Below are 23,200 nucleotides of genomic sequence, written 5' to 3'. Positions count from 1 at the left end.
TGGCAAAACTAGGGCAAAGAGATAAAAAATGACTTGCCCAAGGGCTCAGAGTCTGCTCCCAAAATGGGGAGGGAGGCCATTTAAAGTAGTGCTGATGGATTTCCCCAAAGACAAGGACTTGGTACACTTATAGACTGGAATTGGCATCCAGGCTGCACTACTTAACTGATGGTGTCATCTTGAGAATTTATCTGATTTCTTTGTGCTCTCAGTTGTGCATCTGTCAAATAGGGACAATAAATAAGTCAAGGGTTGTTAAAACTCATGAAAAGTGCATGTGGGCTGGGCTCAAAAAAGTCTAACTCCTCAATTATTATTATTGCTGTTGTTGCTGTTGTAGCAGATCCTTTGCGGCGGTAGGCAGTGCCTATCCGGAACACCGTGGAACACTCAACACCATGCCCCAGTGCCTGGCACCCAGTACACTCTCAGGAAATGTCTGGAGAATGAACGCACATCTGAGGCTCGACTTGCCCACCTTCCCAAAGCGGGAGCCTGAGCAGATAGCCCGGGATGTCCAGGCATCACTTAGCAGTGAGCTGAATCCACTTTGTGTCCCCGGAAGCCCCTGTAGGACCTGCTGGAGGGCGCCCCGCCTAGACGCGCATCTTCTTGTGACCGGCTCGCTCCAAAGCCCTTATTTTTCTGGTTTGCGGTTTATTTACTTAAGCATTTACAGCTCCCGGGAGGAGAGGGGCTGCTTGTAGCAGGGTCAGGACCGAGGTCGTGATTCGTATTTATTTTCTGCCTCTCAATCTCAGCGCTGGCAAGTCACAACCTGGCTCCTTTATATATGCACGGAGACGCTTGCGTTTCTTTACCTCCTGCGGGGCAAGGAAAGACACGCGCAGTTCGGGTTCAGGAAAGTGCTCTCAAGCCTCTTGCCTGTGTTCCCACTTGCGTTGCTCCCAGACTTAGATTTCTGTGCAAACCCGAAGAGAGCGGAACAGCTTAAATAAAGACAATCTCACGCCTTTAATCCTTGACCGCAAAGACTGGAGTTTTTGTGCCCTGGATTTCTGAAATTCTTGGCTGGGTACTCAAAGCGGGGGAAGGGTGGGTAACAGCTTGTAAAAACTTCCCAAAGCAGAAATTCGAGCTCTTCCCCGCCCCCTGCTCCCAATGACACCTGGATTCTAGAGAAATGGGGCAGCCGACGGAGGAGAGTCCCCAAGGGCTGGGGGCGCCCCCAACGGGTGGTTTTGAGTCGCGGGTTCCTAAGTCAGCGAGTTCTCGGCGCAGAGCCGGGTTTGAAGCCCGGACTCCTCGCAGGACGCCCCTCCCTGTCCCCTTGCGCGTCTATTTAGAGCCCAGCCTGGGAACCCATGGGATTCTGGGACTTGTAGTTCACCCTCGCAGCCCCAGGCGCTGCCACGACCCCGGACTCGGACTACATTGCCCAGGGAGCGTCCCGGCCTATATAAGCTGCCAGGAGCTGCTTCGAAGTGCAGTAACCATGTGGATGTGCTGCTGAAGCGTTTCCTCTAGCTCGCTGGGGTGGGAGGAGAGGAGGAGGAGGTGGTGGTGGAGGAGGAGGCAGAGGGTGGAGAGAGAGAAATCGCACGCCGAGAGGAGGTGTGGGTGTTCCGCTTCCATCCTAACGGAACGAGCTCCCTCTTCGCGGACATGGGATTACCCAGCGGCTGCTAACCCCCTCTGCTCGCCCTGCTCCGCCAAAGTGGCGTGGCTCCCCGGGCACTAAGGTAGCGGCTGGGGCCGGGTAGAGGGCGCGGGGAGTTGGTACTGTCCCCAGGAGCAGAAGTTTTTGCCTCGCTCTGTGGGAGTTCTTGGTGGATTTGCATGCACTTGCATGCATTTTGGGGGTTCTTTTACTGAGGGCATTTTGGGGGTGTTCATTTGAGGTTAAAAAAATTCTCGATTCCATCGACTGGCTTTGAGGCTACTCATTCTGGGTTGTAAAGGCATTCCCCCAAGTTGGAAACTAGCAGCAGCTGCAGGAAATAGTGTTTTTTTTTGGGGGGGGGGGTGGGAGGTCGTGGAGATGTCCTGTGTGAGTAGGCTAAAGGAAACAATCTTTCTTAAAATGTAGCCTTCCGTTGTGCTGCAAGGGAGAGGAATGCATATGTGGGGGCCCCAGTGGGGAGGTTTTAGAAAAACGGAAGAGAACCCGGGGAGCGGTGACGGATGAAGTGTGGACGGAGCTCACGCCCGATGGGGATGCGGGCTTCGGATACTTGGCCTCCGCTCCTGGAAACAAGTGCTTTGGAATCTGCCAAACACTTCTCTTAGTTTCAGCCCCCCGGCGCGTTCGAAGTTTGTGCGTACTTAGTCTCACTTGTCAGTTGTATATTGGAAACAGATGAAATGACCAGTAATCTTCACCTAAGTGAACCCACCAACCTACCTGTCAAATTTGGTGGTGGTGGCGGTCCTGCGTGTGTATGTGTGTGTTTTGGTGGGGGGAGGAGGATTGTCTCTCCAGGAAGGAGGTTAACTGAAAGTGGAAGTGTAGAATTTGAAAATTTCTATTAGGGACCCACTTCTGTCCAATCTCGCATTCAGCTTTCTTTCTTTCTCAATTACTTAGGAGCTGACCGCCAGGGAGCAGAACTCACACCCCTGGCTGGGCGTGTTTTGGCAACAGAGGGCCTGACCTGGGTCAGGTGAGTGCGGAAGCCTGAAAGCTGTAGTTAATAATGAGTTTTGGTCCTAAGTCTATTTTAAATTCTCGCTAAGGAGTCATGGAGATGGGGAGTAGGAAGAGACAGGAAAGTCCATGGCAAAGTCTCTGAAATTTGTCACTGCCTGTGGCAAGGGCTTTAGGGAATGTATGAAATCCAGGGGGCAGTCCTGTCTAGTACTTTTGTCCCTGACTCAGAAGTGAAGCAGCCTGAAGGTTTATGGGAGCAGGGGAAAAAAAGAAATAGAGCAGTAAAAGGGATGCCCACTGGTGATCTGAGAATTGAACTTGCCAGGAGGTGTGCTGATTATTTAAATTTTGAAAGATGCAGTGCATTTCATCTGCCAAGATACATAAGCAAAATTTATCTGCTTCTCTCTTTCAAAAATAGTCACTTTCCTTTTTTTTATCCTCTTATACTGTGAATATGTGTTTAATCAGAGTAGGTTGTGTGGCAAGAAATTAAAATGGGTTGCTGGCAAATTGAACTTGAAAAAGGGAAGTTCTTGAAGCATGAGATAGTATCTTCCAATCCTTGATGCCACCTGAGCATCAAGGAATCTGGTGGATTCCTCTGGTTTAGGTGCCTGTCATGGGATATGAGCTGAGAGCATCATTTATCTGTAAATGCAAGCGGCTCTTATGTTTTCTCCTGCAAATGTTCAGACTGCACTTCAAGAGAGGGAGGTTTTACCAGGTGCACAAATGCCCATTGCTGCAGATTTGAGCATCACAAGCTTTTTCTTCTGAAATGGTCAGGGACAGGATCAACAACAGGGTAGTAAAGGTGGGTGGGGCCTGGGTCTTCATAACTTATTTAACATTCTAAATATTTAGCTGTTCCCTGGGCTACAATCTTTGGGCTTTTCTAATTAGAAAAGAAGTCAGACACTTCATTATAGTAGTATTGTGCTTTTGTTTCCTGTTGATAAGATCCTCCGGAGTGCTGGTGGAGTGGGAAGTATTTGGATGTGTGAGGTCCACTTCCTTTTTGGAGTTCACTTGAAACTTCATGCGAGCATGGCTACGTGGGCATTCATAAGGCCAAGGATTGGGTTCAGAGGAAGCTGCAGGCAAGGAGAAAGGGGTCCACAAAATCTTCTCTGACTGGTTGCTAAAAATGAGAATAATACACATGAAGTACTTGTAAGCCAGGTCCACAGCTATACATCACAGGAACCTGTGAGTCAGGTACGGGCGAAGAAGCTGAGGTGCAGAGAGTGAGATCACTTGTCCAGTGGATGCAAGCTTTAACCCCAGGCTTTGGGACTTTGCTGTTTCCCACAAGTGCATCTCAGTTGAGGGGGAATATGAGGGTAATTAAGAAAAATGGTACATGTATTGCTGTTGAAGAAATAACTCTTCATTGTGTCCCACCAATGATAAAGGAGCAAAGTGACCTCGATGTAGGAAGAAAACAATGTAGCCGTAGGTGTAAAAATGAAAGACTCTGGGTTTTTGAGGAGGTCTTAGGTATTGTACTGAGTTCATTTTAGAAAACTGTGTGCTGAAAGCCTACATAAGGAGAGTAAAAGAATCCAAACTACAAGTAACACTGTCTAGATTCAACTTTGGGTTTATTTCACACATGAAATGCATCTTGATCAGCTACATCAAGGCATCTGAGTAGGTTACAAGAATCAGGTGTTGCTCTATTGAAATAATTTGTAAGTTTAAATTGCAGTGAATCTGAACTGTGAAATGTTGACTGTCGTTTCATATACTCTTCAGTTTGCTTTGTGGCCAATTGTGCAAGAACACTTTTCTTTTTCGTTTCTTACTTTCACTTGCATGTGTGTATGTGTTGAAAGTGTAATCTGCTTTTTGAATAATTCAAATTGAAACAGTATCCTATCAAGATTTCCTTATCAGGCAGGCAAAGTTCTTCATGCTCTAAATGAATTACTCCTGGTCTCTAGTTTGAGACTCATGGAAGTTCTTTGGGATTGACAGTGGTGTTACCTATTTAAACAAAGTGGTTGCCTTCTGGAGAGAATTAGCATCTTTAGGAAGGAGAGGTGGAAAATTTGCTTAGAGAAGAGATAGGTGAACTGAAATCAGATCCATTGCTTTATATCTCAAAGTATTTTCAACTGAGGAAGACCATGGTCTTAAAGAGAGAAAGAAACTTCTAATACGATGGTGTGCAACCAACTGACTTGCACAGCAAAAAATCAAATGGCTTTTTAGTTCATTTGTAATGATTGAATGGAAAATCTAATTTATTTATGAGCAACTCTTAAACCAGAGTGAAACAACAGACACCAAATTTGAACAACAGAAAAAACTCAAAATATTGAAATTAGGCCTGTAGTTAAATTTTCAGGTCAAGCTGTCCTTGCATACATCTGATTAACAAGCCAGCCGAGGCCAGTGTCGGTCTTCTTTGCTGTGGGTTTGATCTTTTAAAATAAAACACATTGCTTTCACAGGCTGTTTATTAACTGTAAGTATTAATACATACAGGTTTTTTTTTTAGTTCACTTAGGCTGTTTTAAGTTTTTGCCTGACTCTTTTGATGAAATCAACTAAGGCTTGAAGTCAGTGACATGAATGACATAATTTCCATGGTTCCTACCAGTTGTCATAGTGTTTGTGGTTCTGAGGCTATTGCTAATGAGGATGAGCTGAAACCACCATCCACTGAGCTGTTCCTTGTATTGAACTATGTTTGGATTCTTCCCTAAACTGGATATAGTTTAAGGCACTTGGTGTGATAAATCTATCCTAGCAATTCTAATGCTGATTAAGATTATGGTTAAACTATTGTATTCCTTCATTCAAATTTTTTGAGTACCTGCTATGTGCCAGGGTGTGTTCTAGATGCTGAGGTTACAGCAATAGAAGTCCATACCTTTTATTTTTTAAATTTTGGCTGCATTGGGTCTTGTTGTGATAAACGAGCTTTCTCTAGTTGCAGCATATAGGCTAAGTTGTAAGTGGGATCTTAGTTCCCTGCCAAGGGATCGAACCCTCATATCCTCTGGAAGGAGAGGCAAATTCTTAATCACTGGACCACCAGGAAACTCCTCGAGCGTCCTGATCCTAAGAAGTCTTAAATCCTAGTTCAGGGGAGGCAGCCAGTATAAAAAGCAAGTATTATAGTATGACAGGCAGTAAATGATTTGAGGAAAAATAAAGCGGAGTAAGAGAAAACAACAGTGTTGCTGAAGAAGTGGATAAATTGGGACCCTTGTGCACTGTTGGTGGGAATGTGCAATGTTGCACCTGCTGTGGAAGACAATACGGCTGTCCCTCAAAAAATTAAGCATAAAAATTACCAGATAATCCAGCAGTTCCGCTTTTGAGTATATACCCCAAGGAATTGAAAGCAGGAACTCAAACGTATTGGTACGGCCATGTTCACAGCAGCAGCATTCATGATAGCCAAAAGATGGAAATAACCCAGATGTTCACAGAAAGATGAGTGGATAAAAAAGATATGGTATATCTGCACAGTGGAATATTATTAAGCGATAAAAAGAAATGAAATTCTGATACTGGCTGCAACAGAGATTAGCCTTGAAAACATTCAGTTAAGTGAAATAGAAAGTGAAAAGTGTTAGTCGTCACTCAGTCATGTCTGACTCTTTGTGACCCCATGGACTGTAGCCCACCAGACTCCCCTGTCCGTAGAATTCTCCAGGCAAGAATACTGGAGTAGGTGGTCCTTTCCTTCTCCAGAGGGTCTTCCCAACCCAGGGATCGAACCAGAGTCTCCTACTTTGCAGGCACATTCTTTACTGTCTGAGCCACCAGGGAAGCCAGATGCAAAAGAGCAAATAATATATGGTTCCACTTTGAAGAGGTCCCTAGAGCAATCACGTTCACAGAGGCAGAAAGCAGCATAGTGGCTGCCCTGGGTAGGGGTGCTGGGGAATGAGTTTAATGGGCACAGAGTTTCCTTTTGGGGAAGATGAAAAGGTGCTGGAAATGGATTGTGGTGATGGTTGCAGAACAAGGTGACTGTACTTAATGCCTCTGAATCATACACTTAAAAATGGCTAAAATGGTAAATTTTATGTTGTGCATGTGTATTTTACCACAATAAAAAGGAAAGGTAACAGCAACAGAACAGGGTAAGGGGGATCAGGGAGTACTGTGGTAGGGGTTGGAATCAGGAAAGGGCTCATTAGTAGAGATCTGAAGGAAGTGAGTGGGTGAGCCAGGTAGGTGTCTGGTTGGGGATGGGTGTTCCAAAGGGCCCAGCGGCAAGTGGCAGGACCCTAGGGTGGGAGCAGGTGGGGCGTGTTAGAGGAAGGGCGAGGAGGCCAGAGTGGCTGCAGCTGAGGGAGAGTGTGGGCGTTCCCGCCAAAGGAATCCAGGACAGAATGTGCCGGGACCAGGTTTTTGCCAGTTAGCCGTTATTTGTTCCCTGAGGATTTCTAAACTCGAGCAGAATTCTCAGTGGTTCTCAGCATCACTGAACCACCTTGTTCTCTCCAGAGAGACTTTGGGAGGAACTTGATGGGGGTGGTGGTGAGTAAAACCCAGATTTCTAGACTGTCTAGTTAATCACCCGCTATGTGTGGGACTGTAATTCACTTCAGGAGGAAAGGCATCTTTGATAAAATAGGTGAAGTTACAGTTGGCGTAGATAACAAAAATGTTCTAAGAACCTAATGATATTCCTAGGGATTTATCTGCATTATGAATCTTTTGCCCTGTGGCCACCCTACAGTCTGTCTAGTTTCATATTAAGGAATTACAGGAAGAGGATTCATGCTCTGCTATCTAATATCATCCTTGGGGAATATGAAGTTCCATGTAAGTGATTCTCCTTGATCAGTGAAGTTGACCCCTCCATGTGTACAAACTTGTATCCATGTGTACAAACTTGTAACAAGGATATTTATCGTTACTTTTTGTGTAAGATGTACGTATCCAATTGTAAAACATTAGTGTATATAAACAAAAACAAATACAAAAAACCCAGTCACTCCCAGTCCCACCAGCCAAGATGAGAATTTCAGACATTCCTTCCAAGTATAGACATAGAAATTACATGTATGTTTAAATTTCATTAAAAGGGTGTCATGCCTCCTGTTTGGTACCTTGCCTTTTGCACTCTGTATTGTGAACATCTTTTCTTGTTAAGAAATAGATGTCTAAGTCATTTATCTAAAGGTACTTTTGATGGGATTTCACTGGAATGAGGACATGTATGGAATCATTAGGGTAGAAAAAGTGTATCGTTCAGGTTCCATCACCGTCATAGAATCCAGGTTTTCTCATTCATTTTGTACTGTTTTTATAACTAATTCACTTTGCTGTATACCTGAAACACAACATTATAAATCAACTATACTCCAATACAAATTTTTAAAAAATAGGGAGAAAAGAATTTAAAAGGAAAACTAAATGGGTGGTAGGGCACTATTCAAATGTCAGTTATCATATTACGGAGGTAAAGGCTAGTAGTTATTCATTTAAATAAAGAATTTCTCATTTGTTCTGCAAAGTCACCAAACCCTGTTAAGGCCAGGCACTGTTTGTTTGTTTTTTTTTTTTTAATATTTATTCGGCTTCTTTGGGTCTGAGTTTCAGCACAGGTGGTCTTTGTGGATCGTGTGGGACCTTTTGTTGCAACACTTGGACTGTCTACTGGTGGCCCTGGGGCTCCAGAGCTCTCAAGCTCAGTAGTTATGGCATGTGGGCTTAGTTGCTCCACATCCTGTGGGATCTCAGTTTTCTGACCAGGAATGGAACCTGCCCTCCCTGCATCGAAAGGCAGATTCTTAACCACTGGACCACCAGGGAAGTCCTCCAGGCACTCTTGTTTGTTGGCACTTAAAAGGAAAACTGTACTGTAGAAAGTTAGAAACACATGTAGTAGTAGCAGTCTTAGTGTTATGAATCCCTCTTTACTCTTCACCCACCTTCCATAGTTTATCAATTCATCACCCATCTTCTTTTAGCTGCATTCTCAAACAGCCTCCCATCTCTTCTTGGATGACATTGAAGTAAATCTCAGATATACTAGTTCATCTATATTGTAGTATATATTGCTGGCATCGGGAGTCTTTAAAAAACATAATCACAATACTATTATTCATCTCAAGGCGGGGGAGGCAAATTTTAAAAACTAGTCTGTGTTCTCACCTCCTTGATTTAAATAAACTTATTATTTCAACATATATATATCAATAACAGATATGCATACTTTAAACAGTTTGAATAAGGAACCAAATAAGGTCAATATATTACAAATGATTGATGTGTCTTTTAATTTGTATATTTCCTTGTTACCTCTTCCCCCCCTCCCCTTGCCATGCATTTTTTGGTTGTTATTAAAGAAACTCATTTCAGTTGCTCAGTCATGTCTGACTCTTTGCGACCTCATGAATCGCAGCACGCCAGGCCTCCCTGTCCATTACCAACTCCTGAAGTTTACCCAAACTCACGTCCATCAAGTCGGTGATGCCATCCAGCCATCTCATCCTCTCTCGTCCCCTTCTCCTCCTGTCCCCAATCCCTCCCAGCATCAGAGTCTTTTCCAATGAGTCAGCTCTTCGCATGAGGTGGCCAAAGTACTGGAGTTTCAGCTTCAACATCAATCCTTCCAGTGAACACCCAGGACTGATCTCCTTTAGGATGGACTGGTTGGATCTCCTTGCAGTCCAAGGGACTCTGAAGAGTCTTCTCCAACACCACAGTTCAAAAGCATCAATTCTTTGGCACTCAGCCTTCTTCACAGTCCAACTCTCACATCTATAATGACCACTGGAAAAACCATAGCCTTGACTAGATGGACCTTTGTTGGCAAAGTAATATCTCTGCTTTTGAATATGCTGTCTAGATTGGTCATAACTTTTCTTCCAAGGAGTAAGCGTCTTTTAATTTCATGGCTGCAGTCACCATCTGCAGTGATTTTGGAGCCCAAGAAAATAAAGTCTGACACTGTTTCCACTGTTTCCCCATCTATTTCCCATGAAGTGATGGGACCAGATGCCATGATCTTAGTTTTCTGGAATGTTGAGCTTTAAGCCAACTTTTTCACTCTCCTCTTTCACTTTCATCAAGAGGCTTTTGAGTTCCTCTTCACTTTCTGCCATAAGGGTGGTGTCATCTGCATATCTGAGGTTATTGATATTTCTCCTGGCAATCTTGATTCCAGCTTGTGCTTCTTCCAGCCCAGCGTTTCTCATGATGTACTCTGCATAGAAATTAAATAAGCAGGGTGACAATATACAGCCTTGACGTATTCCTTTTCCTATTTGGAACCAGTCTGTTGTTCCATGTCCAGTTCTAACTGTTGCTTCCTGACCTGCATACTGGTTTCTCAAGAGGCAGGTCAGGTGCTCTGGTATTCCCATCTCTTTCAGAATTTTCCACAGTTTATTGTGATCCACACAGTCAAAGGCTTTGGCATAGTCAATAAAGCAGAAATAGATGTTTTTCTGGAACTCTCTTGCTTTTTCGATGATCCAGCAGATGTTGGCAATTTGATCTCTGGTTCCTCTGCCTTTTCTAAAATCAGCTTGAACATCTGGAAGTTCACAGTTCACATATTGCTAAAGCCTGGCTTGGAGAATTTTGAGCATTACTTTGGTAGCATGTGAGATGAGTGCAGTTGTGCGGTAGTTGGAGCATTCTTTGGCATTGCCTTTCTTTGGGATTGGGATTAAAACTGACCTTTTCCAGTCCTGTGGCCACTGCTGAGTTTTCCAAATTGGCTGGCATATTGAGTGCAGCACTTTCACAACATGATACCTTTTCTTACAGGCTGGATTTTGCCGACTGTATCAGTGTGATGCAGTTGAACATGTTCCCCTCTCCTCTATATTTGTTATGTTTAATTTTATAGTTAGAAGTAGGGCCTTGATCAGAGTCACTTGCCCCCACCAAGTCTGTTTTGTAAGCTCACTCAGGGGAGTGTGTGATATGTATGGATATGCCTTCTTGTGATTAACATCAAGTGATACTTACTGCTTCAATCTGTTAGTTCAACTGAACTGTAAAGCTTCTATTTTTCTGTATTTATTAGCTGGAATATTTTGTGAAATGAAACTTTCTCTACTTAGTACATTGGTCAAAAAGTTTACTCTGGTTTTTCTATATGATGTTATGGAAAAACCGAAACAAACTTTACGGCCAACTTAATATTTACTTCCCTAGGGCATGTTGTTGGAGAAGGCAATGGCACCGCACTTCAGTACTCTTGCCTGGAAAATCCCATGGATGGAGGAGCCTGGTAGGCTGCGGTCCATGGGGTCGCTAAGAGTCAGACACGACTGAGCGACTTCACTTTCACTTTTCACTTTCATGCATTGGAGAAGGAAATGGCAACCCACTCCAGTGTTCTTGCCTGGAGAATCCCAGGGATGGGGGAGCCTGGTGGGCTGCCGTCTTTGGGGTCGCACAGAGTCGGACACGACTGAAGCGACTTAGCAGCAGCAGCCGGGCATATTGTTGTTTAAGTCACTTAGTCGTATCTGACTCTTTGTAGCACACCGTGGGAATTCCCAGGCAAGAATCCTGGAGTGGGTTGCCATTTCCTTTTCCAGGGAATCTTCCTGACCCAAGGATCGAAGCTGAGTTTCCTGCATTGGCAAGTGAATTCTTTACCACTGAGCCAGCAGGGAAGCCCTCCCTAGTGTATAGTTAAAGTATATAAACAAAAGACAAGATCAGTACTTCCGTCTCCTGTTTTAGTTTTCATAGGTAATGAGTTGATTCCCTGAGCATGATCCATGGCAGTGGTTCTCTAGTGGGGGACGTGAGGCAATATCTGGGGACATTTTTGGCTGTCATAACTGGGGAGAGGGTGCTACTGGCATCCAGTGCTTAGCAGCCCGGGATGCTACTCGGTTGCCATCATTCCGTCTCACGGCCCAGAGGAACAGAAGGATCCACTCCAAAGTATCAGCAGTGCCACTGTTGAGAAAGTCTATACCAGGTTGACCAATTTGTGTGGTTTTTTTAGTATCACAGTAAAATAATGTATTTAAACATGTTTCCTATGCTTCATTTTCTTTCGTTATCCTTACAGATATTCAGATTATCCATCTCTGCTCAGTAAGAGAGAGGCTACTCAAGTCGATTCAAAAGACACCACCCCAGTGGTCTTAGACTTCCTGCTTGTATGATGAGACGTTCCAGCCTCATTCTCTCTATTCCGTGATGCAGACCTGTCATGAGTCATTTATCCAAGAAGCCCTAGTTCTTTTGAGTACTCTTCTCATTCTCATCATATGGGTCAGAAAATAAATTAAAATGAAGGAAATTTAAGAGCTGAACTTTTGCTTTTTAGATCTAATCATCATTTTTTAATATTTTATTGGAAGATAATTGCTTTGCAGTATTTTGCTGGTTTCTGCCATAGAGCAACCTGAATCAGCCACAGGTGTACATATGTATACCTCCCATCCCATCCTACCTGTCTCGGTTGTCATAGAGCACTGTCAAACCTGAACATTTTTATTTTTTAGAATTTATTTTTAATTGAAAGATAATTGCTTTACAGTATTGTGTTGGTTTCTGCCAGACTTCAGCATGAATCAGCCATAGTTATACATATGTCCCCTCCCTCTTGAACCTCCCTCCCGCCTCCTTCCCCATCCCACCCCTCTAAAACCTGAACATTTTTCATGAAAGGCTTTCCAAAATGTAATTGATATATTCTTACCTTTGGGGGAAAAAATTCTAAACACACTCTTTTCAAATTGGTCTCAGTTTTAGTATGCTAAGGCTGAGATTCATTTCTCCCCGGACAAGCAGGAATGTTACTCTTGTTCTACATCCATGTTTTTCAAACTGTGGCAGCCCATTAAGAAGTTGTGACATCTCTCTGGTGGACCTTAATAGACAGTTTCTTTGATAAAGTAGACCAGAATAGAAAACATCAAAGTATGGGTACTTAACTGTGTGTGTTGCAACAGATTTCTCATTCTGTGTCTCTGTTTCTCTTTTTCACACACACGCACACACACATACACCATACACACAGAATAAACATTGGGTTGTTAAGTTCAATGCATTTCTTATTGTGAGTCGCTGCCCAAAGTCTGAGAAATACTGTCCATTGTCCTACGTCATTATGGCTCCATTTGTGGCCACCAGATCTGCATCACTGGCTTCAAACTGAGAACTTGTTAGAAATGCAGACTCTGAGGCCCCACCCCAGATCCACTGAATCTGAAACTGCACTTCAGCAAGATCCCCAGGGGATTCTTAACGCATGTGAAAATATGAAAAGATCTGTGCCGGATGGTGCTTGGCGGCCCTGTGCTTTTTCAGAATTTATTTTTATAATTACTTTGTTTTTGCATGGCTAGCTTTCACCTGTTGAAACTGATCTTTGTACTTTTCCCTCACAGCCTTCTCATGTGCAGTTAAGAGGAAAAGTAGGTAAAATGACCAACTTAGGTGAGTGTATGGAAGTCTGGCCGGATTCTTGATAATAAAAATGGGAGCTTTCGGTGCTTACATTGAGACAGGTTGAAAACCTGTCTGTTCAGACAGAGGTAGAGACCAAAAGCTTCATATAAAAGCTACTTAGGATTGTGAAGCCACAGATATAAAGCAAGTTGTATTGTAACTGGTCGTTGCAAACTTTGAAGAACTTTCAGTTTATAATGTTCTATGACGCTTTGAGTCAGCAGAACTTCTAGACTGGTATAGTGTTGCTCATCAGAAAAAGATGAACAGATGAAAAAAATATTACTAGCCTCCAAGTTCTTCAGTGTTCATTTGCATTTCAGGAGCAGTTTTATCTGGGAAGTGATTTTGTTTTGCAAAAACAGCTTAAAAAACTCCCCATAACCCCTTCACTTGCACGTATTTCTGAACAGAAGAAGCTAATTCAACACCCAGACTTGGGGACATTCACCTATATTTGCCTGCCATGTGTACAATCACATCCTGTCTCTGTGCCTTTGCCCGTGGGCTTTCCGCAGCTGACCCTGTCCCAGCCCCTCTGTCCACCTTGCCAGATGCTTCTCTTCTCAGCCAGCTCTTCCTCTTCTGGGAAACCTTCCTTGAAACTTAAAAGTCTTTGTCATTTGTGGGACTTCCCTGGCAGTCCAGTGGTTAAGACTCTGTGCTTCCAATGCAAGGGGCTCAGGTTCGATCCCCGGTTGGGGAACTAGGATCCTATGGGCCAGGTGGTGCAGCAAAGAAAAAAAGCAAAACAAAACAGTCTTTGTGATTTGTAAGGCCTTGGCACTTTCTGTCTCTGGGCCTTTTTGATTTTTATTTCCCCACTGGAGTACCTGGCACTTAGTAAGCACTCACAGTTACTTGTGAATGAGGTTATTTATCTATGTTTTATCTCCCGTTGAAGGTTGTAGGCTACTTATATATTTTTTTAATTAAAAAAGTTATGTTGGGGCCTCCCTGGTGGTCCAGTGGTTAAGACTCAGAGCTCCCAATGCAGGGGGCCTGGGTTTGATCCCTGATCAGAGAACTAGGTCCCACATGCAGCAGCTAAAAATCCCATGTGCTGCAATTAAGACCCAGAGCAGCCAAATAAATAAAAATAAGTATTTTTTTTAAGTTTTGTTGTTTTTTTATTTTGGGCTGTGCTGGGTCTTTGTTGCTGCAAGGGCTTTTTTCTAGTTGTGGCAAGCAGAGGCTACTCTCTAGTGATGGTGCTTAGGCTTCTCATTGGGGTGGCTTCTCTTGCTGCAGAGCACAGGCTCTAGGGCACTCAGGATTCAACAATTGTGACACACGGGCTCCATAGTTGCAGGGGCTTTTAGAGCACAGGCTCAGTAGCTGTGGCACATGGACTTAGTTCCTCTGCAGCATGTGGGATCTTTCTGGAACAGTGATCAAACCTGTGTCTCCTGCTCTGGCAGGCAAATTCTTCACCACTTAGCCACCAGGGAAGCCCTGTAGGCTACTACTTAATCTAATTTTTTGTACCCCTCTCTTGATGACGTAAGGGTTTCCCAGGTGGCTCAGCTGGTAAAGAATCCACCTGCAATGCAGGAGACCCCAGTTCAATTCCTGGGTCAGGAAGATCCTCTGGAGAAGGGATAGGCTACCCATTCCAGTATTCATGGGCTTCCCTGGTGGTTCACAGGGTAAAGAATCTGCTTGCAATGTGGGAGACCTGGGTTTGCTCCCTGGGTTGGGAAGATCCCCTGGAGATGGGCATGGCAACCCTCTCCAGTATTCTTGCCTGGAGAATCCCCATGGACGGGGTGCCTGGTGGGCTACAGCCCATGGAGTTGCAAAGAGTCAGACATGACTGAGCGACTAAGCACATGCTTGATGACCTATCTCTTGAGTTGGCCTGTTGCTTTGAAAAGCCCCATCTGCCATGAAGAGTAAAGTTAAGGACAGGGTAGAAAGGTCTTCAGCATTTCTTTGTGATCGCTTCGAAGACTGCTCAGCACAGCTGCCTTTAGGGCGTCAGCTTGGGAAGTTGGTGGTGGTTACTGAAGGGGAGTGGAAGTAGGAACGAGGCAGTGAATGAGCTGGTCTCAGGGTGAAACGGTGCTGCCTTGCTCAACTGAGGGATGGGGACTCCCGGGGACTGGGTGTCGCCTGCCTGTTCAGTAGAAACAAAACATGTGACATCTGTGCATCTGTTTCCTCTTCTGTAGCATAGGTGTAAAAATACCTGCTTTGGGGCATTACTGCCAAGTTGTAGAATAATAGATGGTTGCACACGATCTCAGAGATCAGAACAAAACCAAACCTTTCCAGCAGAGTGGTTCGGTCCCCAGGGGACATCAGGCAATGTCTAGGGACTTTTTTTGTTGTCACCGCTGAGGGGGAGAGGTTGCTAATGGCGTCGAGTGAGTTGAGGCCAAGGATGTCCCTACACATCCTACATCCTATAGTGCATAGGACGGGTCCCCCACAACAAAGAAATTTTCTACGTGCCCCCCTACCGGCCCCCCACCACCCAGCCCATGACAATAGCCTTGAGACTGAGAAAGCTTATCCTGGAGTGATTTTTCCCAGACTTAGTGAGACTTTTTATCTCACTCTAAGGATATTAACCTAACTTGCTTTTTTCTTTCTTTTTGTTTTTTTTTGTGTGTGTGGTTCAGGTTGTGGGCAGAGTGGGGTCTTCTCAGGCCAGGACTGACTTTAACTTTTTAACCAAATAAACACTCTCCTCATCCCTTCCCCTGAAGCACTAGCCTTGGTTCCCAGAGCCCTGTGGTCTGCAGGCTTTGGCTACTAATCGGGTATGTGACCTCCATGAAATCACTCAGAAGGTGTTTGTTTCCACCTATAAAATGAGGAATTTTGGCTAAATGACCTCTCCGCACCAAGTGTAAAGTGCTCTGACTGCCAACTTTGAGCTCTCAATGGGCTTCTGTTACGTTGGCCTTTAGGAATAGGCATGGAGGCATATGTCAGCACTGACATCTTTTCTGAAAAATAACTCTGTAGATCAGTTACCGTTTTGGGGAAGAGTTTATTTAGTGGACATGTCTGTGAAAAAGCAGGTAGGTTTATCTGTGTGTGTGTGTGAGACATCTGAAAGAGCAATATTTAAACCAGAGAATGGCTCCAAACTTCAGATTTACGACTGTTACTTCTGAGATTGTCACGGAGGGCCCTGCTGAAAGTTGAAATCTCTGAGTCGGTGATTTCCTTTGGGACTAGCTGAAAATGAAAGCACAAGGCGATTTTCTGTGCTCCGGGGAGAAGTGCTTTGTGCAATAGAATAAATTATCTCTTGATGGGGACATGCTGCGTGTCTGAGGGATAGTCTGATTAGCCGCTAAGGGGACAAGAAGGCAAGGAGGGGGCTGCATGGAAGTGTGGTTGGTGGTGGGGGCATCTGTCCAACTAAAAAACGGGGTGCTGCCTATCCTCATTTTGCAATACAGATGATGATATCGGCAAGATAGCTTTGCTCAAAGGAAGTTCCAAAATTAACTGTGAGAGTCCCCAGTAACAGACGCAGAGGTGATTGTAAAGAGAACCTCTTCTCTTGCAGGAGTCCAAAGTGAACAGGATGGGTTTTCTCTCCCCTACCCCCTTCCCGGATTTACAGCCATATTACCATATATGTGCCTGGGCGAGGGCGTCTCACCGTGACTTGTGCCTCTCTGGAGGGAGCGTCTTTGGCTACTAGCCAGGAGATTGATCAAATGCTGGCCACTCTTCCTTTTTCTGGGCATACTCTTGCGTTTCTTCTGAAAGCCCTTGTGGTTTGCCCAGCTTTGCCCACGGGAGGGGCTGCTTGACCTAAAAGTGTAGTGATGCCTTTTTGTGTTGGTGGTGACCGTGGTCCCTCACGTTTCCATGGGGCCAGCTGCCTGTGACCTCTTGGATCTCCAGGCACTTGTCAGTCTTTGTACATGAGCCCTCTTCTTCACAGCCTAACTTTAAAGAGGGCTTCCCTGGTGGCTCAGATGGTAAAGAATCTGCTTTAAGGGAAGCTTTATGCCTTTGTTCTTTTTAAGCGATCATTTTTAAAGCAAGCAGCAATGAAACCAGCTCTGAAAGACTTAGGCAAGAGCCCTTTGTTTTTTAGGGGTGGAGGCGATGTGGTTATGACAAGAAAGGGCAGGAAGGGCTGGTGGATTCCATTGGCTGCATTTTTTTCAGCGGAAGAATGACTTTCCAAGAGTATGGTGCTTTGGGGCCGAGTGACAAATCTTGGTGATGCCAGGGTGGACTGAGAAGGGCTGCGTGGGTGTCGTGTAGTCATCTGTTCTTCACCTGGCGGTGCTTGGGTGGTTTCGGTCTTACTTGAAATAGCTGGAGAACCTTTTGCTGGAATTGGCATAGACATATTCAGATAAAGGCCATGTCACAATGTGTCCCCTTGTCTACGTTCATTTGGACTTGCTGGTTGATAGGCTGATTGTCAACTGATTATGAGCCCTAAAAAGTTTAATATGAGTGGTTTATGAGAGTAGAAAAGAGAACAGATCAGAAAATATTAGGTAGCATGACAGCAAAGAGAAATGTTTCCTGTGTTTTGCTTCCTGTGTGCTTAGTCCATTGATTTCCTTTTTCTCATTTAATCCTCAACACAATTTTATGATCCCCATTCTGTAGATGAGGAACTCGAGGCCCAGAAAGAGTACGTATAATACTTTGGTCAAGGTTACGAACATCCTATCACAGTTGTAGAAAAGTCACACGTTTTACCCTGGTCAGGTCCCACTGGAACTGGCTTTTTTCCCCCTAGCCTTACCCAGTACTTTCCTTCCTTTCCCCATTAATGCTCTCAACTTTGTGGCTGGTTGTCTGTTTCATGGACTTATCAAACACTGCTCTGCTATAGGGCCTTTGTACCGTACAGAGCTATTTTCTCTGCCTGAAATGCTCTTCTGCCTGTCTTTTTTTTTTTTTTTTTGCATAACTGCCTCTGTCTTGACTTTCAGCTCTTACTTGCATGTCTCAACTTGTTCTCTGACCAGCCATAATTGGGTGACAGTTTTAATTCTCTGCATAGTACTTACCACTGTTTGACTTGATTGTTTTATTTTTTGTTTGTTTACTGTCTTCACTAAAATATGCGTGTCATGAGAGCCAGGGACCTTGACTGTCTTATTTGACCTCCATCCTTAGCACCTAGAGTAGAGTAGGGCTAATATCTAGTAGGTATTCAATGTGTTGAATAAAAAGGATTTAGGTTTCAAATCAAGGAATCCTGTCTAAAGCCCTGGCTATTAAGTTGTATATTTTGCATTTTAATCCTGTTCGATCCAGTTTTTCATATTTGTACTGTATGACTCCTCACTGCACAGCCAGCCAGTGCCAGAGTAAATCTGAAAATTTGTTGAAGCACTTTTTTCAGACTTTCAGGTTTTGATGCTTAAAAATTAACTGAGAATATGTTGAATTCATTTTCAGATCTCCTGTATCTTACCTCTCTGTATATTCATTCTGTTAATTTTTGAGAGTTTGATACTGAAACTCCAACTAAAGATATTATCTACTTAAAAATAATTATAGTATATAGTGGAACTGTATGTAACCTTGTTCTGTATTTTCTAAGTCTCCTGTAAATGTGTTTTCATACTTTCATAATTTAAGAAAAAAATAGATGAGGACCGCAAAGAACTTCTATTGACATCAGTTATACCAATCTGTATTTATAATATTCAAAATTAACACTTAGAAAATTCACACAGAAAATATGAAAAGTAAACCTATTGCACGTTAATACAGTAACATATTTTTTTATGGGCAGTAATTATATTTTCCAAAACAAAAATTCAGCGAGAAGAGTGTCATTATTTTACATTTCTCTGTAAAATGCTTTTGTTGTTGTTGTTTAGTCACTAAGTCATGTCCAATTGTTTTGTGATCCTATGGACTGTATAGCCCGCCAGGCTCCTCTGTCCATGGGATTTCCCAGGCAGGAAAACTGGAGTAGGTTGCCAGACCTTCCTCTAGGGGATCTTCCAGACCCAGGGATCAAACCTGGGTTTCCTGCGTTGGCAGGCAGATTCTTTACCACTGAGCTACCAGGGAAGCCCAAATTGCTTTTAGATCTAGCTTAATGGAAGGTAACTGGACTCAGACCTGCCCCTGCCTCCGATCTGTTGTGACATCACATGTCTTGCAGCTTCTGGAGAATTCTACTGTGCATGAGAAAAGGCAGTGACACCTTGGTGATCTTACGAAAATAGTTTTGACTTTGAAGATCCTCTGAAAGGGTCTTGGGGAGCTCTTAGGAGTCCCTGGGGCACCAGTAAAAGCCACTGGTAGGATAGGTAACCACTTATAGAATAGGTAGGCTTTTCAGAAGGTTGGGTGGTGGCATGGAACATTTGAGAGGGGAAGCTGAAGGCTTAAGTGGCAGAATGCAATTGAGTGTCCCTAAGTCTGGGTGTTGTATCAGAGCTTTCTATTCAGACATAAATGCACGGGAATGCATTTAAGCTGTTCTTGCAAAACTGAAGTTGCTTCCCAGCTAAAGCTCCTCCTGCACTGCAAAGGAACATTGCGAACTTGGAAGGCAGTGGTGCTCGTGTTCATTATTTTTAGGTGAGCAAGATTACACCAACCAGCCCAGAAGTTTTGTAGTGGGAAGGGTCATTAAACAATGAGAAAGTGTGGGTTCCTCTCCATGTCTGAAAACAGTCGCTTCAAATGCAACTTCCTTAATGGCTGTTACTCTACAACCCCTTACTTGGTGGTGGTTGAAGCTTCTGGATTCAGATGAAGTTGTTTTGTAGGATAGAAGTTAGATTGTCTTTAAGTTTTATTGCCCATGGGTTCCCTCACAAATGGTTTTAAAAGTGTCAGGGTGAAGCTGTTAGAAGTACATGAGATACTCCATGCTAGCCAATTTCAGTGTTTAAGAAGGGAAATGAAGTGAAAGTCGCTCAGTTGTGTCCGACTCTTTGCGACCCCATGGACTATACTGTCCATGGAATTCTCCAGGCCGGAATACTGGAGTGGGTAGCCTTTCCCTTCTCCAGGGGATCTCGCAACCCAGGGATTGAACCTAGGTCTCCCGCATTGCAGTCAGATTCATTACCATGAGCCACTAGGGAAGCCCTAGGTGAGTGCAAATGCAGGCCTCTGGGGAGTAGTTTGCCTGTGTCTTGGGTGATGTGTACAAGATTGTCACATTTAAGGTAAGTGGGCAGTACAGCACTTGGGACAGCTGGTCATCAGGGAGTGAGTGATAGAAAGGAGAGGGCAGGCAATATGAGGGGGTTTTCTACCTGACACCGGAGCTTGGAAGGGCCAAACTTTAATTTATTTTAAAATTATAATTGAGTATAGTTTTACTTCAGACGGTAAAGCGTCTGCCCACAATGCAGGAGACTCGGGTTTGATCTCCGGGTCGGGAAGATCCCCTGGAGAAGGAAATGGCAACCCACTCCAGTATTCTTGCCTAGAAAATCCCACGGATGGGGGAGCCTGGTGGACTACAGTCCATGGGGTTGCAAAGAGTTGGACATGACTGAGCAACTTCATGGATAATTGATTTACAGTATTGTGTTAGTTCAGGTGTATAGCAAAGTGAATCACTTATATATCCGCATTTTTTTTTTTAAAGATTCTTTTCCCATGTAGGCTATCGCAGAGTATTGAGTAGAATTCCCTGTGCTATATAGTAGGTCCTTGTTGATTATCTGTTTTATATATAGTCGTGTGCATATGTTAATCCCAAACTCCTAACTTACCCCTCCTGTCTTGGAAAGGCTGAACTTAAGGGCAGTGTCAGTGGGTTTCTTTTTGTCCCCTGATGACTGAAAGGCTGTTCAATCCCAAAGATCAGGTGGCTTCATCTTAATGAAATAAAAAGGCTTGCTTCTGCGGTCAGTAAAAATGTGGGAGTCTGTGGCTTTGGGGTCTGTTCACTGCTGTGAGGTCACGATTCTGATTTCCTCCTTTGTCCATCCACCCTTGAGATTTAAGTGATAACCTTAGTTCACTTCTTGGTTAATGAAAGTGTTCTAATTTGGTCTCATTTCAGAAGTTGCTAAGTTTTAAAGTCTTGAGTGGTGAGTAGGCGAAAGTTGAGATTACTATTTTTTTTTAGAGAAATGAATATAAGACATTAGTTAAGTGTATACAGTAGAAATAGATGGAAGAAATGACAATAAGTGAGTTTCAACCACAAAGCTTTTAGCAAAAGAAAGAAAAAAAGAGAAATCCAAATCTATCTTGAACTGCTTAAAATGAAATGAACATACTTCTTTTTGGATGAGGCTGTGCTTTAGCCTGTCTCAATACCAAAGTGGAAGAAAGTTCTAAATATTGAATTATCATTCCTTTGAAGAGATTTCCACCCCCACCCCTCTTCCAGCAGGGGCCTAGTTTGATGTTAGAAGAAGGGGAAGCGGAGTTGAGGTCTGGCTGAATCTGGGGGCCGAGAAACAGGACCTTGGATGACCTGAGTGTCAGCCACCTGATGGGCCTGCAGAGGACTGAAACATTTCTGGGACCTGTGTTTATTCGGGTATGTTTCCAGCAGTGCTGACAGAGTGAGAAGGGTCTATCAAGTAGGAGAGAAGCGCAAGTTACAGGCAGTAGGGAGGGAAGACTTCGAAGGAAGTGAAGTGAAGGTTCTCATTTTAGTCTCACTTGAAAATTAAAAAGTGAGCCCTTAGTAAGGGCCAGGTATTAGGCGGAGCACTTTGTGTGGGGTTTTTGGTTTGTCCCTCATGATGACCCTGATGGGAGGCAAGGTCCTGATGAGCGATAGGAATGGTACCCTCCCCCCACCATCCACACACACACTTTATTTTTTAAAATATGCACAAGGGAGTTGAAATTCAGAAGTTATGTAAGTTGCTTAAGTACACACAGCAGGTAACTGATGAAGATGGAATTTGAATGCAGGTGTTCTAGGTTGATGTTTCTGGCCTTTTTGAACATGCCAAGGGATGGTCAGTGGGAGACAGGTACTTCTTTCCAGGGATAGATGTTAGACGTTTTGTTTCTGGCTCCCAGTGTCTCAAAAATCTGTTGAAAAGGGCCAAGAGGCCTTTCTTCTCTGTTTTTGATCCAACAACATAAACTTGGCTTTAATTAGTTTTAGAAAAACAATCCCCTAAGAAACAGTGTAATTTCTTTTAAGCAGCAGATAAGTTGACGCTCTAGTACATTGAACCCAAATTTGACTGCTTACATGTTCCAGGCAATGTGCTAGGGGCTGGGAAGCAGTGGGAATGAATCATTCTGCTGTCCTGGCCCTCGTGGCTGTGCTGTGTGCTGTGCTGAGTTACTCAGTCGTGTCTGACTTGTGACCCCATGGACTGTAGCCCACCAGGCTCTGTCCATGGGCCTTCTCCAGGCGAGAATACTGAAGTGGGTTGCCATGCCCTCCTCCAGGGGATCTTCCCAACCCAGGGATCAAACCCAGTTCTCCTGCATTGCAGGCAGATTTTTTGCCAACTGAGCCACCAGAGAAGCCTTGCCCTCCTGGACGCATGGTCTAGTGGTGAAGACAGGTAAACTAGCAAACAAGTGAATATGGGATTTTCGGACAGTGGGAGTGGGCCCAGATAGTGTAATTGGGGTGCTATATGTATGGATGTGAGAGTTGGACTGTGAAGAAAGCTGAGTGCCGAAGAATTGATGCTTTTGAACTGTGGTGTTGGAGAAGACTCTTGAGAGTCCCTTGGACTGCAAGGAGATCCAACCAGTCCATCCTAAAGGAGATCAGTCCTGGGTGTTCTTTGGAAGGAATGATGCTAAAGCTGAAACTCCAGTACTTTGGCCACCTCATGCGAAGAGTTGACTCATTGGAAAAGACTCTGATGCTGGGAGGGATTGGGGGCAGGAGGAGAAGGGGACGAGAGAGGATGAAATGGCTGGATGGCATCACTGACTCGATGGATGTGAGTCTGAGTGAACTCCGGGAGTTGGTGATGGACAGGGAGGCCTGGCGTGCTGTGATTCATGGGGTCGCAAAGAGTCAGACACGGCTGAGCGACTGAACTGAACTGATAGAGAAATGTGTTGCCAACGTAGAACTCAGGTTTGGGGTGTCAGAGAGGGCTTCCAGGAGGCAGTGACATCAAACTGGGACCGTAAAGGTGACTGGGAGTTAGCCCCAGGTGGGGGACATAAGGAGTGTCAGGCAGCTGGAGCAGCGGATGCCAACACCTGGGGGACAGAAAGTGTACACAGTATGTTGGGGGAATCAGGAAAAATGCATCAGTG

The 23,200-nt window shown here is 44.3% G+C and overlaps 1 protein-coding gene across 7 annotated transcripts in view; it reads left to right on the top strand.

Annotated features, from left to right (window-relative positions):
• Positions 1–1,520: 1,520 nt before the first annotated feature.
• The window catches only part of ITPR1 (inositol 1,4,5-trisphosphate receptor type 1), a 352,734-nt gene continuing 331,054 nt past the window's right edge, over positions 1,521–23,200 (top strand). For 4 of the 7 annotated variants that reach the window (XM_070777091.1, XM_070777090.1, XM_070777088.1 and 1 more), the window contains exons 1-2: positions 1,522–1,703; positions 2,549–2,624. The gene's annotated coding sequence lies outside the window, so the exon portion shown is untranslated. Of the gene's footprint in view, positions 1,704–2,548; positions 2,625–23,200 lie in introns of all 7 variants that reach the window. The other 3 variants (XM_070777089.1, XM_070777087.1, XM_070777086.1) reach the window with 1 other exon arrangement.

The sequence above is a fragment of the Bos indicus genome, chromosome 22 (assembly GCF_029378745.1).
Source record: "Bos indicus isolate NIAB-ARS_2022 breed Sahiwal x Tharparkar chromosome 22, NIAB-ARS_B.indTharparkar_mat_pri_1.0, whole genome shotgun sequence".
Classification (NCBI taxonomy): Eukaryota; Metazoa; Chordata; class Mammalia; order Artiodactyla; family Bovidae; genus Bos; species Bos indicus.
The sequence above is the reverse complement of the archived record's forward strand: the minus strand, read 5'-3'. Positions and strand labels throughout refer to the sequence as shown.